Source organism: Sorex araneus, chromosome 9 (assembly GCF_027595985.1).
Source record: "Sorex araneus isolate mSorAra2 chromosome 9, mSorAra2.pri, whole genome shotgun sequence".
Classification (NCBI taxonomy): Eukaryota; Metazoa; Chordata; class Mammalia; order Eulipotyphla; family Soricidae; genus Sorex; species Sorex araneus.
In genome coordinates, this window is record NC_073310.1 from 50,356,370 (window position 1) to 50,371,057 (window position 14,688).

The window sequence follows — 14,688 nt, forward strand, 5'->3', positions numbered from 1 at the left end:
ATCTATCAGCACATATGGGACCCTGAAGCTTTGAACTCATGACCTTCTGCTTACAAGGCATGCAGTCCAAGGCACTGCACCATTTTGTCTGGCTCTTAAGGTTTTTATAGCATATTAACACTGCTATATAGTAAGACTTCACAAACTTGCATCTTAGCTGATAATACTGTCCATTTTGTTGCATCTTTACAAAAAAAAAAAAAAACCTACAAAGTAGATCAGATGTGAGTCATCCAGAAATGCCACAATGTATTGTATCTTTCAAGATTCTCTTGGGCTGAAGAGAGGACAGTGGGTAAGGCTTGCCTTGCACACCAGTGACTTAGGTTCAGTCCCTGGCATTGCACATGGTTCCCCGAGCGCTGACTGGAGTGATCCCTAAGCACAGAGCCAGAAATAAACTCTGATCACAGCTGTTTGACCCTCAAAATCAAAAAGAAGAAAATTTCTTTATACATATTATCATATTATGACTGTTCTTTTTTGGTCCATACCCAGTAGTGCTCTGGGACTGCTCCCATCACAGTGCTTGGGGATCCATGTTGTGTGGGACCAAATTCAGACCTCCCACGGTACAAAGCATGCACTCTGACCCTCTGAGCCATTCCTGGCCCTGGTATATTATAACTTTAAAGGTTCAAGTAGTTGATAACACAATCAAAACACGATGCGAGGGGAGTGGTGTTACTTAGTAGGAGTGCATACTTAGCAGGTGGTCACCAGCACTGTCGGGTTCCCGGTCAAAAAAACTTTGAACTCATGTCATTTGTCAGAGGCTAGACCTTGATCTTTGTTAATATAGCTAGTCTTTGCTTGAAGGGAATGCTGATCCTAGTGTAATGACAGCATTTTAGCACATGAGGGAGACAGGGAACCTAATTTCAAGCCAATATTATCAGAAAATTACTATTCTGTACAGGTTTATTTCATCACTAGTCAAAAGGACAGTGGTTTTTTATTGTAGTAAAAATAACAAGGGAAAACAAAGGATTGGGGAAACATTTTGAAGCAGTATTCCTTGGGGGGGGCAATAGCAATGTATTTATACATTTCCAGCAGTTGTTATTGCTGAAATAGTTTGTTTCCTCCTTTCCTATCATAAATACCTCTTCTGTCTATCCCTTCACATGCCTTACTGCCTCCGTTTGTGTAGCTACTCTGGGCAGCTTTGCCAGTGGTGGTCTTTGGCCTAAGAATGTCACTGACTATAATGTTTCCATTTTATTCATCATTGTTGGTAGTGATTCTGTTTTATTTTTGAGGCCTTGTTAGCAGTGCTCAGGAGCCTTTCCTGGCTGTTCTTAGCCAACCAGGCTCAAAAATGCAAATGCTGTTTGGGTCCTATGGGACTGGAGATTAAACTTGGATGTGCCAGATGCCTTGCATTACCTTAACTCCTGTACTATTGCCCTTTTAATTGTCTTTTTGAAATGTGATTCATAATCACCTGGGGAGATATTTCATAATCTCTTGGGAAGAATAAGAACAAAGAGCTAATTTTACTGCTTTTACAGGGTTCTGCCTACGGGGTAAATGAAATCAAATCTTTACTATTGTCATCTTTTTAATTTGTAGTATGGTTGAAACTGTTGGCTCAAATTTTTTAAGCTATTGTTTTGTGCCTTTATGTTTATCTTAAGTCTTATGTAAATAAAAATACATTCTTTACTCTCATTTTTAGGTGTTGGAAGTGATTGAAGTATGAAGAGGACATGATACCATTCAGTGACTATAACCTCTGCCCCCTTGGCAACTGTAGAATTAATAACTTTTTAAGTGTATAAATCATCCCTGGCCTGTACAGCTGTTTCCTACCCACTCTTCTTGTAAACTCCGCTGCTTCCCAACACTAGAGTGCAATTTTGTCATCTTAGGAGGGAAAACGACAGTTTACAACTGTGGCCCTATTTATTACACAGTTTGTCTTTCATGTCTTAAATTTAGTCTTCACTGTGCCAAGCTTACTGTATCATATAGGATTGTCCTTTTTGTACTTGTTTTTGTGTGTGTTTATTTTAATCTTCAGTTTCAATTACCTAGCTGCTACTGCTTATTTTCCTTTTCTTATTAAAATGTCTTCCTTATTTTAGGAAAAATGAAGCATTTAGATTATATATTTCAAATTTACAACTTAGAACACTACATGCTGACAAAATAGATCAGTACTATAAAATTCCTTGAAATGGTTTCAGAGTTAAATTATTTGTGTTGTCTCTGGTTTGCTTCTGAAAACTACTGTTTGACACTGAAACCTTAAAACTGCCTAGGCATTTGAGACTTGAGCAAGGCCGCTTAATTGTTATCTCACAAAATGCCTGTTGCCGAATTATTCTGTATAGAAATACTCACAATATTAAAATCAGATCTCAGTTTGAGAGTTTGGGAAGGAAACTATATTTCTCCTTCCAAACTCTAGAATCAATTTGTTTGATGAGTGAAAATATCCTGCTTTATTTTGGTGAGTGTGGTAATTAACCTAAGAATTGGATAGGTATAGGGGCCAGAGAGATAGGACAGTGGGTGGGCCCTTGCCTTGCATGTGGCCATATGGTTCCCCGAGCCCCACCAGAAGCGATTCCTGAGTGCAAAGCCAGGAGTAAATCCTGGGCACCACCGGATGTGCCCCAAACACATGAGTACACACACAAATTGGATAGATAGGAATTTGTCATTTTAATATGATCAAATGAATGATAGGATTATACATGATGCTGTAATGTTAATGATACATTGGTTGATTAAATTTAAGGCCTACAGAAATTGAGGGGAAATGTGGAAGAGCAGGACAAATGATAAATTTATAAAGATATAGGGACATTTTGGTCTGAAATCCCTGAGATGTTTACACTGTCATAGACTATAATTTTATTGCTTTTTAATTCTAGAAATAGTAAATTGTTCGAAAGTCACCAATCTTCAACTTACTTTGGCTATAGCCCATAATTTTATAATTAGTACTAAGCGAACCTGGTTTTGCTGCTTATTCCTCAGATGATTAAGTCGTTTCTTTTAAGAAACTATAAAAGTAATAGGGGAGGAAATTTTAATACTGCTTCATCCGTGGAGGGGTTTGACTATAATTATGGTAGCAGAGAATGGGGTTTTAAGGTTATTCAGTCAGTGAAGAAACTTGGAAAGTTCTGTTAGGATATGGCAGAATTAACTTTTTGAAAAAGTTTTATACACAGATATTTGTATTAAATTTGGAGCCATAGTCAGAAGATTCGTATCATGATTGGCTTATTTTTCTATTTCCTTAACTATCGTAATTTCCACTTTTATAATAATTTTGATTTAAAAGATAAATTTATTTATTTATTTTTTTAACAGTCAAAAATTATTGCTGTTATAGTCTGCAACCTTTCTTGTGTTGCTTTTTAGGACTAATCAAAACACTCCAAAAATTGAGATGAAACTTTGACAAGATTGGAGTTGTAGTTAACTTTAAAAAGTGCTACAGCCATTTGCAAGGATAGTTTTTTAAATGGAAAAATGTCTGGCTGCTTTCACATAAACATACTTGTTTTGAAATGAAAACATTTTTTGGTCATTTCTTAAAATAAGCAGGGTATTTTTTTTTTCTTTCTATTTTGTCTGAGTATGGTAGTTTCATTCTTGTAAGATTCATCACAGGTATTGGTGCTGCATAACAAACAATGAATTGTAACTAGCATGTGGTTGGTTCAGCATACACAATGTTAGATTTTTTTTTAATATCTTAACCGTTCTTTTCTGTTTATAATTTCAGACTCACAAAATGTACAAAGGAGTTCATAAATTTGTTTTCAGTGAGCTGTCTTTTTGCTTTGGTAGGCCACTAAACACAGCATTTACCCTTATAAATGAACTTCTCTGATCATCTGTAGCATTGTCACTTCAGTTTGCAGCATCTTTTCTTTTGACTGAATATGTTAATGTTCCTCTGAATGGTATTGATATGTTGTTCAGAAGGAAAACTCAGTGAAATAAAAGAGTCATATTTATTCATGGTGATCAGTTAAATTATTTGCCTAACTTAAGAAACCTGTTGTGCTTAACTCTTGGTTTGACATGAGGTGATAGAACAGAGTTTGGGTCTACCTGTGGAATGTGTAGGTTTAATTTCATTGCTTAAAGATGTAGTCAGAGATATTGGTTTGGGAAGACGCCATATAATTTTGTTTTAAGTTAACCTGCATGCTGTAAATGTGTTTTACGTTTAAATAAAGAGGAAAATTTTTTGACATGTTATGACTTAAAGTTATTTTATGAAACACTAAGTTGATTTTATCTGACTAAATGGCATTCTGTCTTATGGAATAGTGACTCATGTTACTTTATTCAGCCCGTTATGTTTTCTAGTAATACCGCATACTCTCTTCTTTCCCCTCACCCCCCCCCATTGATGATGTGGCACTGACTGAGGGACGTGCTGGATTGTGCTCGCACATATGTTTGTCAGGGGTCACATATGTGCCCCCTGCTTAGTTCAGCCCTTGCACACGCCTGGCTGCAGTGAGGGCTAAAATCTCTTGTGGCAGCAGAGTGCCAGAGTCCTGCTGAGCGTGGGGGATCACTCCGCCCTCACATGTGCATGCAGGCACTTGGCCCTCTCCGGCCCAGTTGCAGAATTTCTGGACAGCAGTGAAGCCAGTGGTAAGGGCTTGAAAGGAATACTGAGTTTCATCTTGTTTCGTGTAGTCGGTAGGAGTGGTTTTCAACTACTGTGCAAAAGTTATTGCTGCTTTCAACACGCAGTTCTCATTTAATATTATATTTTAAAACTAAAAACACATAAAATTATTTCTGCCTTAGCAATCCACAGATAAAGAAGGCTGAAAACCACTAGTCTATGATTCTTATTATCTTGAGTATTTTGATAACTTTTAAGGGTTTTAAGTTTCACAGTCATTCAGATTTAGCTTGAGAAAACTGAAGAAATAATTACTAATTCAAGTGGTGGCTGGCTTCCACTCCTGTTGTTTCTTATCTATATTACTTACTATGAAAGATTTTAATCACATAAAAGTGGACAAATAATGAGCCTCCAGATTTTAGCAGTTACAAGTCATAGCTAATTTTATTTCATCCATAACCCCATTCTTATGTGCCTCTCCTCCCTGCAGATAATTTGAAGCAAATCCAGATGTTCTGTGCTTTTATTTATAAATATTACAACATGTGTTTTGGAATATATAAACTCCTTAAAACACAAATAGCAGAGGCCAGGGATATAGCTCAAGTATTAGACTCTGGATTCAGCTCCCAGACCACTAGGTGTGGCATCCACAACAATTCATCACACTCCCCAAATTAGTAATCTCTTAAAATACCAATTTTTATTCAAAACATGGCTTAAATCGGGCCCAAAGAGATAGTTGACAGAGCACTTGCCTTGCACGAGGCCAAATGTTCAATCCCTAGAGCCCCTTGTGGTCGTCCCCATGCCACACCAGGAGTGATGCCTTTGTGCTGCTTCTTGCAGCTCCCCAGAAATAACATAGCTAAATCAAGAACCATCTAAAATACATGGGAAGAGCCCACTCTAATTTTTCTCTAGTTTATCTCCAGGTTATTTTTCTTGTACATTTCCCAGATTTTACTGATTCAGTCCTTCATATTTAATATATTCCTACGTCATTAGCATTTCCTGTAAATTTGTTTTAAGATCCACAAACTGATCACATTCAGGTTTTTGTTGTGCCAGCAGGGGGCAGCATTGCCTCAGAAGTAGCGTTCCCTCAAGCATTTTTTTGCTGGTCTGTAGCTGCCGTTTAGATTTATCAACTAGATCTATAGATCTATTGTTTTGCCTTTGGGACCACACCCACCAGTGCCCAGGGGTCTGCTCAATCCCAGCTCTGTATTCAGGGGTCACTCCTGGCAGTACGCTGGGGACCATACAGTGCCAAGACCAAAGGTAGGCCTCCAAGCAAAGCTTGTTTTCAGTACTTTGAACTAACTACGCTCTGGAGAGATGATTTATTGAGGGCTAGAATAGCAATTTGCTTGCTTGTTTGTTTGGAGCTCCCCTCCCCGCGCCCCTTCCCCAACCCCCAGCTATACTCAGGGCTTACTCCTGGCTCTGCACTCAGGATCATTTCTGGCAGTGCTCAGGGATGGTGGGGACCAGGTTGGCCACATACAGAGCAAGCGCCCTCCCCACTGTACTATCACTACAGCCCCGAGAATAGTAACATTCTAAATCACAGTTCATTTTTTAGTGCAATAGAGAAACTTGCTCACATCTGTTCTTTCAGACCTGAACCTGGTGGTGCTAGAGGTAGTCCTAGACCACCCGTGCCCAAGTCACACAGTGTTGCTTAGAGGATCATCTGATGGTGTGCCAGCTACTGAACTAGGCCTCCTGCGTACAAAGCACGTTGAGCACATTACACTATTCAGCCCTGACCCGTAGAAAAAAAATATCAACCTCTGCTAGTGTAACAGGAAAAAGAAGTGCTTAATTTCCTTTATTTGTAATAAATTTATTTTATTTTCAAATGAGCTACATTGAGGTTGGAGAGAGTACAGTGAGTAAAGCACCTGCCTTGCATGCAGCTGAACTGGGTTCGATTTCTGACATCCCGTACAGTTCCCCAAGCACCACCAGAGCACAGCGCCAGAAGTAAATCCTAAGTATTGGCTGATGTGGCCAAAAAAAACCTTTTATCTTCCTGTGATGACTAGTTGTGCATTTTTCCCTCTTGGGGTTTGGGTTTTGGTTTTGGTTTTGGAGCCCCACTCAGCTCTGTGTGTGTGTGTGTGTGTGTGTGTGTGTGTGTGTGATTACCTTTCAAGCCTACTCTCAGATCCTCTAACCCCATTTTCCCTTTCCTGGAGAAGTTTAAATAGAACCAAAATGTGAAAGTGTCTTGCCAGAGCTTCCACTGTGACCAGCCACTTCTCCGTCATCCAACTTAAGAAGCTAAGCAGTGAAATAATGTTCTGTGAGACAACCAGGTTCAGATTCTCCAGATTACTTCTACGTGTGGGGATGGGGACATAGTACAGGATTTAGGACCCATGCAAGATTCAATCCCTGGCACCATGTGGCCCCCAGGAATTACCGGGTGTAGCTCTGGAAGCACTAAGCACCAGTGGTGAGCCCCCTCCCAGCACCCATAACCTGAGCAATGCTGTTTCCTCCTCCTGAACTGTCTGCCTGTTGGTTCAGAACCGCCAGGAGTGACCTCAGAGTACCACTTGGAAGACGCAAGAACAGAACAGGAAAAATAAAAGTGTGCACGTATGTTGTCTGTAGCACATACTGAACTGCTCTGGGGCCTCTTGTTATCGTAACAAAGATCTTAAGACGGTTGCAGCTGGCAGTGGAGGAAAAGGAAGGCCCAGCAGGTACTATGTGGGTTCTGGGGTTGTGCACGGGGCAAAGATGCAAACATGGAGGGGACGTTTGACTCACTGACTACACAGAAATGCCCACCGGCTGGGTCCGCAGAGCCTAGCCTCTTTCATTGTGAGCACTTACACATATTTGTAATTTCACCAACACTCCACTTATTATTGTGCGCCCAATAGGTTTCACCATGACAATTCTACAAGATGCCTGTGTGTCAGTTAAGACCCTGTGTCAAAAGAAAAGACCATGGCCTTCAAAATACTTAAGCATTCCCCTTTCCCCCTTCTCCTGTGCACCAATACCTGGTGTAACTTTTTGCAGCAGCACTTGGAAATTGTTAGTTGGTACTTATGTTGTCACAAGATCCTTCCTCCTGGGGACCCCCACCTCTGCATTCGATGGGTGAAAACTGGCTCCGGTGAATCAGCTTCTATTAGCACACTGCCTTTAGTTTCCTGTCTTCATTGCAATTCCATGAGTAAAAGCTGTGTGGTGTGCTTGTGGACTGTGCATCTCTGCTGCCCCTAGTGGTGTTGTGTCTGTTAGCGAAATCCAAATCTGGGTTTGCACGTCCTGCCTTGCATGAAGCCAACCCGGGTTCAATCCTGGCATTATGCAGAATACCCTGAGCACAGAACCATCAGTAAGCCCTGAGCATTGCCAGGTGTAACAACTGCCTTCCCCCCCCTCCAAAAAAAAAATCACAAAAACTAAAAGGGCACAGAGGGTGGAGAGAAAGTACAGGAGGTGGGGAGCTAGCTGCCTTGCACATGGCTGACCCAGTTTAATTCCTCGCACTATGTGATCATCCCCCAAGTACCATCAGGTGTAATCGCTGGGCACAGAGCTAGAAGTAAGCCCTGAGCACAGCTGGGTGTGCCCTCTTCCCCCACCCCACATAAAAAGTATGCCAGTACTGATTTATTGCCTCTCCAAACCCAGCAAAAATCATTGCTATAATGACCTAAACTGTTCCCCCAAAGTTCATCAGCAGCTCAGAACGTGGTTTAACTTTGAGAGTTCTCAGAGATAATCAAACTAAAGGCCTCCTGGTGTCCCTAATCCATTGCTCTCCAGACTTTTACTTATTTGGGAGGTAGGCAGTAAATTGCATCCAGCTGTGCTCAGGGATCATTCCTGGCAATAATACACAGAGCACCAGAAACTGAACCAGGGTCAGCTACATGCTTGCAAGATAAGTGCCTTAGTCCTTTTACTGTTTTTCCAGCTCCCATGCTTTTTTTTTTTGAAATAACTAATAGGTTCAAGAGTACATCATATGAACTAATACACACATACACACACACTATATCACAAAAAGTCTAGTTTCCATAAAGTGTCACCATAAATTGACGCTTTATACCCAATTTTATCCACCCATCTTCCCTTCTGGTAACTACTATTTTGTTCTTACAGTCTTTTGTTTGGTCATTGGTTTTGTTTTTCTTTTACATACGAGTGTAATCTTAAGAATCTTTTATCATTTAACGTTTTATTTAGCATAATGCACTCTAGGTCTATCCATGCTGATGCAGATGGCAGGGCTTTATCTTTTTCATAGCTGAGTAATATCCCATTGTGCTATGTATATAACAGATCTTTGTCCATTTGTCTTCGGGGCATGTAGGTCATTTCCAGCTCTCACTTATGCGAAAATGCAGATATCTTTTTAATTTGTGTTTTTGTATTCCAGAAAATACAAAATTTTGTATAATATATAATTTTGTATAATAACTGACTCGTCTGGAATTTCTAATTTAATTTTTTTGGAGAAATATCTATACTGTTTCCTAAAATCACTGCACTGAATTAACATTACTGTCACCACCACGTCTTCAGCACTTGTTTCTTGTGTTTGGGATAATAGCCATTTTCCGTGGTGTGAGCTGATATCTCACTGCAGTTCTGAAAGAATGAACATCTTTTCTTGAGCCCTCTCTTGGGTAATTAGTATTCCGCCAAAATGATAAATCAAACTAAGAGGAAGGTTTGGGAAAGAGTTGGGCAGAAGAATGGAATTACCCAGAAAACAGTGACAAGACCAATCACTCCATGCGGGAACCAGTCAGATTGGAACCAGACATCTATTTTTTTGGGGGGGGAGGGGCTTAGATTTTTTGTTGTTGTTGTTTGGGGGCCACACCCAGCAGTGCTCAGGGCATATTCCTGGCTCTGCATTCAGAGATCACTCCTAGTGATTTTTGGGGACTATCTGGGGTGTTGGTGATGAAACTCAGCTGTGTGCAAGATAAACACCCTAGCCACTGTATTATCACCCTGGCCCCACAGAGATCTATTTTTAAGGCAGAATGATTGATGTATTTAAATGGTTTGAGAGATTTATGTCATTAAAGAGTAGTTTAGTTAGGACTGACAAAATGGTGGGTTCATAGAACGCTAATAAAAAAAAATTACCGATTCCAAAAAAGAAACCTAAGAAAGGGAAAACTACTGTAGTTTATTCCATGAGCCACTTGTGATTTGGCTTACTTCATGACCATTGTAACATCTGCGTGGGTCATTCATTCATGATAAGGCCTTTTTGAGAAGAAGAAAGCGTGTGCGTGTTCATGATGGTGTAAGAGGATTCAATCACCTTCTATGCCAATAAGATACTGATGGGGGAACCAGACAGTAAAGCGGGTAAGGCCTTGCATGCAACTGAAGACATTTCTTTGTTCTATTAAAGTTGAACTGGGGTTAGGCTGAAAGGTAGGACAAACATCCACAGCTTGTATTTGTGATAATACAAAGCTGAAAAAAGAAATCAAACATGTTCTAGAAAACTTGTTTCAACAAATGAAATGAGCAGCAGTGATTCCTGACTTGTTCCCACCTCTCTCTCTCTCTGGCCAGCTGCACATACTCTCATTTCTGTGCATTTCCCCATATCTACTGTTGATAATTCAGGTTTGGGCATTATCCAAACAAATCGTATTGTGGGGGTTGTTTGTGGTAATTCTCAGAGGTTACTCCTGGCTTGACACTCAGGAATCATTCCTGGCAGGTTCAGGGGACCATATGGGATGCTTAGGATAAAATCCGGTCTGTTGAGCTATAGTTCTGTAGTTCCACATTTTCTTCCAGAATTACAAATGTTTTAAATGTAGAGGAATAGGTGTAATAATAGAAGGCAAGCACTTTGACAGGGCCTATGTACTGAATTATCTATAAATTACTGAAGCAATACAGAGAAGATGAAGCAATACAGATGTTTCCCCCCAGAGAAAGCATGACATGCAAATTCATGAAATGTTTGATATTTTTCAGGAAAGTGTTTCTCCAAATTCAAAACAAATATATACACACATATCTGTCTGTATTTATGTACATAAAATGTGAGGTTTTGTATTTTTTTTACATTAAGCCTTTATGCTTACTAACTTCTAGGAAAACAAATCTATAAGGTTTTGGGGACCAAGGAAATCGATCAAAGAACTAGAGTCCCTGGCATCACTTGGCCTCTGGATCACCACTGGGGATAGCTCTGGTGCCACCTAGCATTGCAAAACCAAGCATCACTGGACCCACACAAGGGCCTAATGCTGAAGAGGCAACTCCCACAGGAAAGAAAAATCCACAAGGATTCTCAAAGGGAAAGGAGCACTGTTGAAAGAATTTCTTTCTTCATTAAAAAAATACTTCTCAATCCTTAAGATTTAGCAACATTTTTATTTCATTGTTAAATGTTCAGAGAGATGGTACAGTGGGCAGGGCATCTTCCTTGCCCACAGCCGACCTGATTTGATCCCTGGCATTCTTTATGGTCCCGTGAGCACCAACCAGGAGTAATCAAAAAACAAAAAAATCCCGCTGGTGTGAACAACAACAACAAAAGACCAAAAAAATCTTACAAAGTAAAATTTACCATCTTAAGCATTTGGGGAAGTAGGGGAAGGAGATTTGGTCCACACTTGGTGATGCTCAGGGCTTACTCCTGGTCCTGTGCTCAGGGACCACTCCTAGTGGCATTCTGGACAGTGTCAGGGATCAAACTGGGTTGGCTGCATGCAAGACTAGCATTTTACCCGCTATACCATGTCAGGGTCCTGGCCAGTAGACCCCGGCAAACTAGAGTATGATTCCCCAAGCCACCGGACTTACTCCCTGTGGGAGAGGGGGTGGGAGGGGGAGAAGCCTCTGCCCAGCCCTTCTGCACACCGCCACCACCCCACCGCCACCACTGAGAAAGAACCATGCAGAGGGGGGAGAGTTGGAAGTCAAGCAACTCTCACTTTATTGACTTTCACACACTGGTATTTATATTAAAATTTTAGGGCGGTTTGGATACTGTGAACACCTGGTTATCAACTCTTGACGTAAACATTTTGCTGGGCCCTTCACAGATGTTAGCTAATGATTTATGTTTCCCGCTTCTCAAGGTCAGGTTTGTTAGCTCAGACAAGTGGTGACTTTCAAGTTTCATCCCATTTTCTTCTCAACCAAGGGTGCCTTTCTGGGTGGAGTGCTGGCACAGGGCCTTAGGCCCCTGTGAAGAGAGGCTGCTCCTGCTTCTAAGGGCAGGGGATTTGGCCAGGGTTTCAGGCTGGCTGCTGGGACCCCAACAATATCATCTCTCCAGCTCCATACCATCTTAAACATTTTTTAAGTGTACAGTTAAGCAGTTCTCAGAATGGAGCCATAGCACAGCAGGTAGGTTTGCCTTGCATGCCGCTGACCCGGGTTTGATTCCTCCATCCCTCTTGGAGAGCCTGGCAAGCTACCCGCCCATGGCATATTCGATATGGCAAAAACAGTAACAATATGTCTCACAATGGAGACATTACTGGTGCCCGCTCGAGCAAATCCATGAACAACGGGACAATAGTGCTACAGTGCTACAGTTAAACAGTACTGGAAGGTTTTTCTGTTCTCAAGGGTTCACTTAGCTGAGCATTAGCTTAGGTGCCAAGGATCAAACCTCATGCAAAGTATGTGCTCAGTCCTTTAAGCTATTTCTCTGGCCCAAGGAAGGTGATTATTTTTTCCTTTAAATAAAAGTTACACAGAAATTCAGGACTGGTGGAAGCATGTGTGTCATGTTCTATATCAAAATACTTAATGTTCTTCATATTAGCTTACCCAGATAATGTTATATTATAAACTTTCAAATGTTTCCACTGTAGGTAAAATTGAATTCAGGAGGGGCTGGAGCGATAGCACAGCAGGTAGTGCGTTTGCCTTCCATGACGCCACCGGGTTCAATTCCCAGCATCCCATATGGTCCCCTGAGCATCTCTAGGAGTAATTCCTGAGTGAAGAGCCAGGAGTAACTCCTGTGCATTGCCAGGTGTGACCCAAAAAGAAAAAAAACTGAATTCAGGATAACTATCTCAAATATTCAAGAAGCAAATACATTTTTTGCCAACCCACTGACCATTGAGAGCCATAAAGTGGTGTGACTAAAGTCTAAGCAATCCCACATAAATGCCCAATTGTTTCTTGAGAAATAGACCAGGCCATATGGACTGCAGAAAACACCCACATTACCAACTTGGGTATATTATTTTCTCATTGAATAAAGAAGTTAGGGATGCCGCTTTTCTATGCACTAACTGTAATTGTGCACAAACCCTTCCACACTGCTCTGAAAACAAAGTGTTATCTCATGTAGATGTAGGCGAATTAGAATGAATAAAAAGCATATGTTCCAGGCGGAGAACATTCCACTGAAAATGAAAATGAGTTTCTCTTCTATGACACAGGAGACCACATGTAAATGTTTCTCCGTATACAGGGGTGAGGCAGACCTGCAGACTTTGTGTGCACTTTGGAATTGGGTCAAAAGCAAGGACTTTCTAGTCATTCCTGCCAGGGTTTGATGGAACAAACAGGAAGGAGCCCTGAGCACGGCAGAGGGTGCCCCCCCATTCTATCCCCAAATCCATTCACCTTTCTAAAGCTTTCTGTTTGGGTTTTTGTTTTGTTTGGGGGCCACGCCTGGCTATTCTCAGGGCTTGCTCCTGACTCTGGACTCAGGGATCATATATGGTGCCAGTGATCACACCCAGGTTGGCAATGTGCAAGGCAAGCGCCCTGTGCATCCTTGTTTTAGTGTCTAAGATGATAAATATTGCAAGATAAACCATGTTCTGTTCCTCTGTGGCCCAGTGTCCAGCAGGAGGCTCTACTTCTGCCACACCCACTGTTTAGCAACCTGTTCATGGACGCTCTCGGTCGCTCACTAGAAAGTTCACCCACAGAGATACCCACTGGGCTGAGAAAGCACCCCAGAGTCTCCTAATAACTTCTATGGGAGGGCAAGCCCGGACACCCTTTCTCACAGGACTGGAGCAAAGCCATCTGGCTGCGAGGGATGTCAATATTCAGATTTGTGAGCCTGGACCGAGGTGACCATCAAAGTCCCCTCCGCCCCTGCTCCCAGCTGAGCCTCCCCATGGGGCCAAGTTCATGTGGAGCTGTGACAATAGTTCCATTGAGAACTCTGCAGCGACGGACTGTGGCCCCCGCCCCGAGTGGCTGCACCTCTGCTGTGTACAAGCCACGCTTTCTTCTCCACATTTCACTCTTGTTCCTCTTCCTCTCAGATGCTCTTGCCCATCCTTTAAATGCTGATTTTCCCCTTGCTCGCCGGCGGTGCGTGCTCTGGGGCTCAGACTCTCGAAGGTTTTACTTATCTACTATCTAGTCCTCGGCCCGAGAGAGTGGAACTGGCTCCTCTATTGCCACCCCAGAGTCAGGCCATGGCAGTTTTTCTCTCTTCCTTCTGACTTAGATGAAGGTCCCAGGAGAGCATAAGGCAATAACAGTACAGCAGGTAGGACTCTTGCATGCAGCGGCCCAGATTTGATCCTCGGCATCCCTAATGGTCCCCCCAGCCCACCAGGAGGGATCCCTGAATGCAGAGCCAGGAGTAAGCTCCAAGAGCTGCTAGGGATGATCCTCTTGCGAAGAAAAGAAAGAAGAAAAGGAAATGCAAGGATCAACTCACCCTCCGTTCCCTGCCCCCTACACCCATGGGGAAATTTTGTTCTTTTTGAGTTTTTCAGAGAGCTTTTCTGGAAGTAGTTTAGCTATCAACATTTATCATCTTAGAAATTAAAACAAAAACCAGGGGTGTTGTTCAGCAGTGGGGCACATGCATGTGTGAATTGGTGAGTTCATATATACAAAAAAATGGGGCTGAAGCGATAGCACAGTGGGTAGGGCGTTTGCCTTGCAGGCGGCCAACTCGGGTTCAAATCCCAGCATCCCATATGGTCCCCTGAGCACTGCCAAGGGTAATTCTTGAGTGCAGAGCCAGGAGTAACCCCTGTGCATTGCCGGGTGTGACCCAAAAAGCAAAAAAAATTTTTTTAAAACAGTTTTATCAAGCATGAATTGATTTT

At 41.9% G+C, this 14,688-nt stretch overlaps 1 protein-coding gene across 1 annotated transcript in view; it reads left to right on the forward strand.

Moving 5' to 3' along the window:
* The window catches only part of KIF5B (kinesin family member 5B), a 47,431-nt gene extending 43,206 nt beyond the window's left edge, over nt 1-4,225 (forward strand). Inside the window, exon 26 of the mRNA XM_004605392.3 lies at nt 1,682-4,225. The gene's annotated coding sequence lies outside the window, so the exon portion shown is untranslated. The remainder of the gene's footprint in view (nt 1-1,681) is intronic.
* The last annotated feature ends 10,463 nt before the right edge of the window (nt 4,226-14,688 follow it).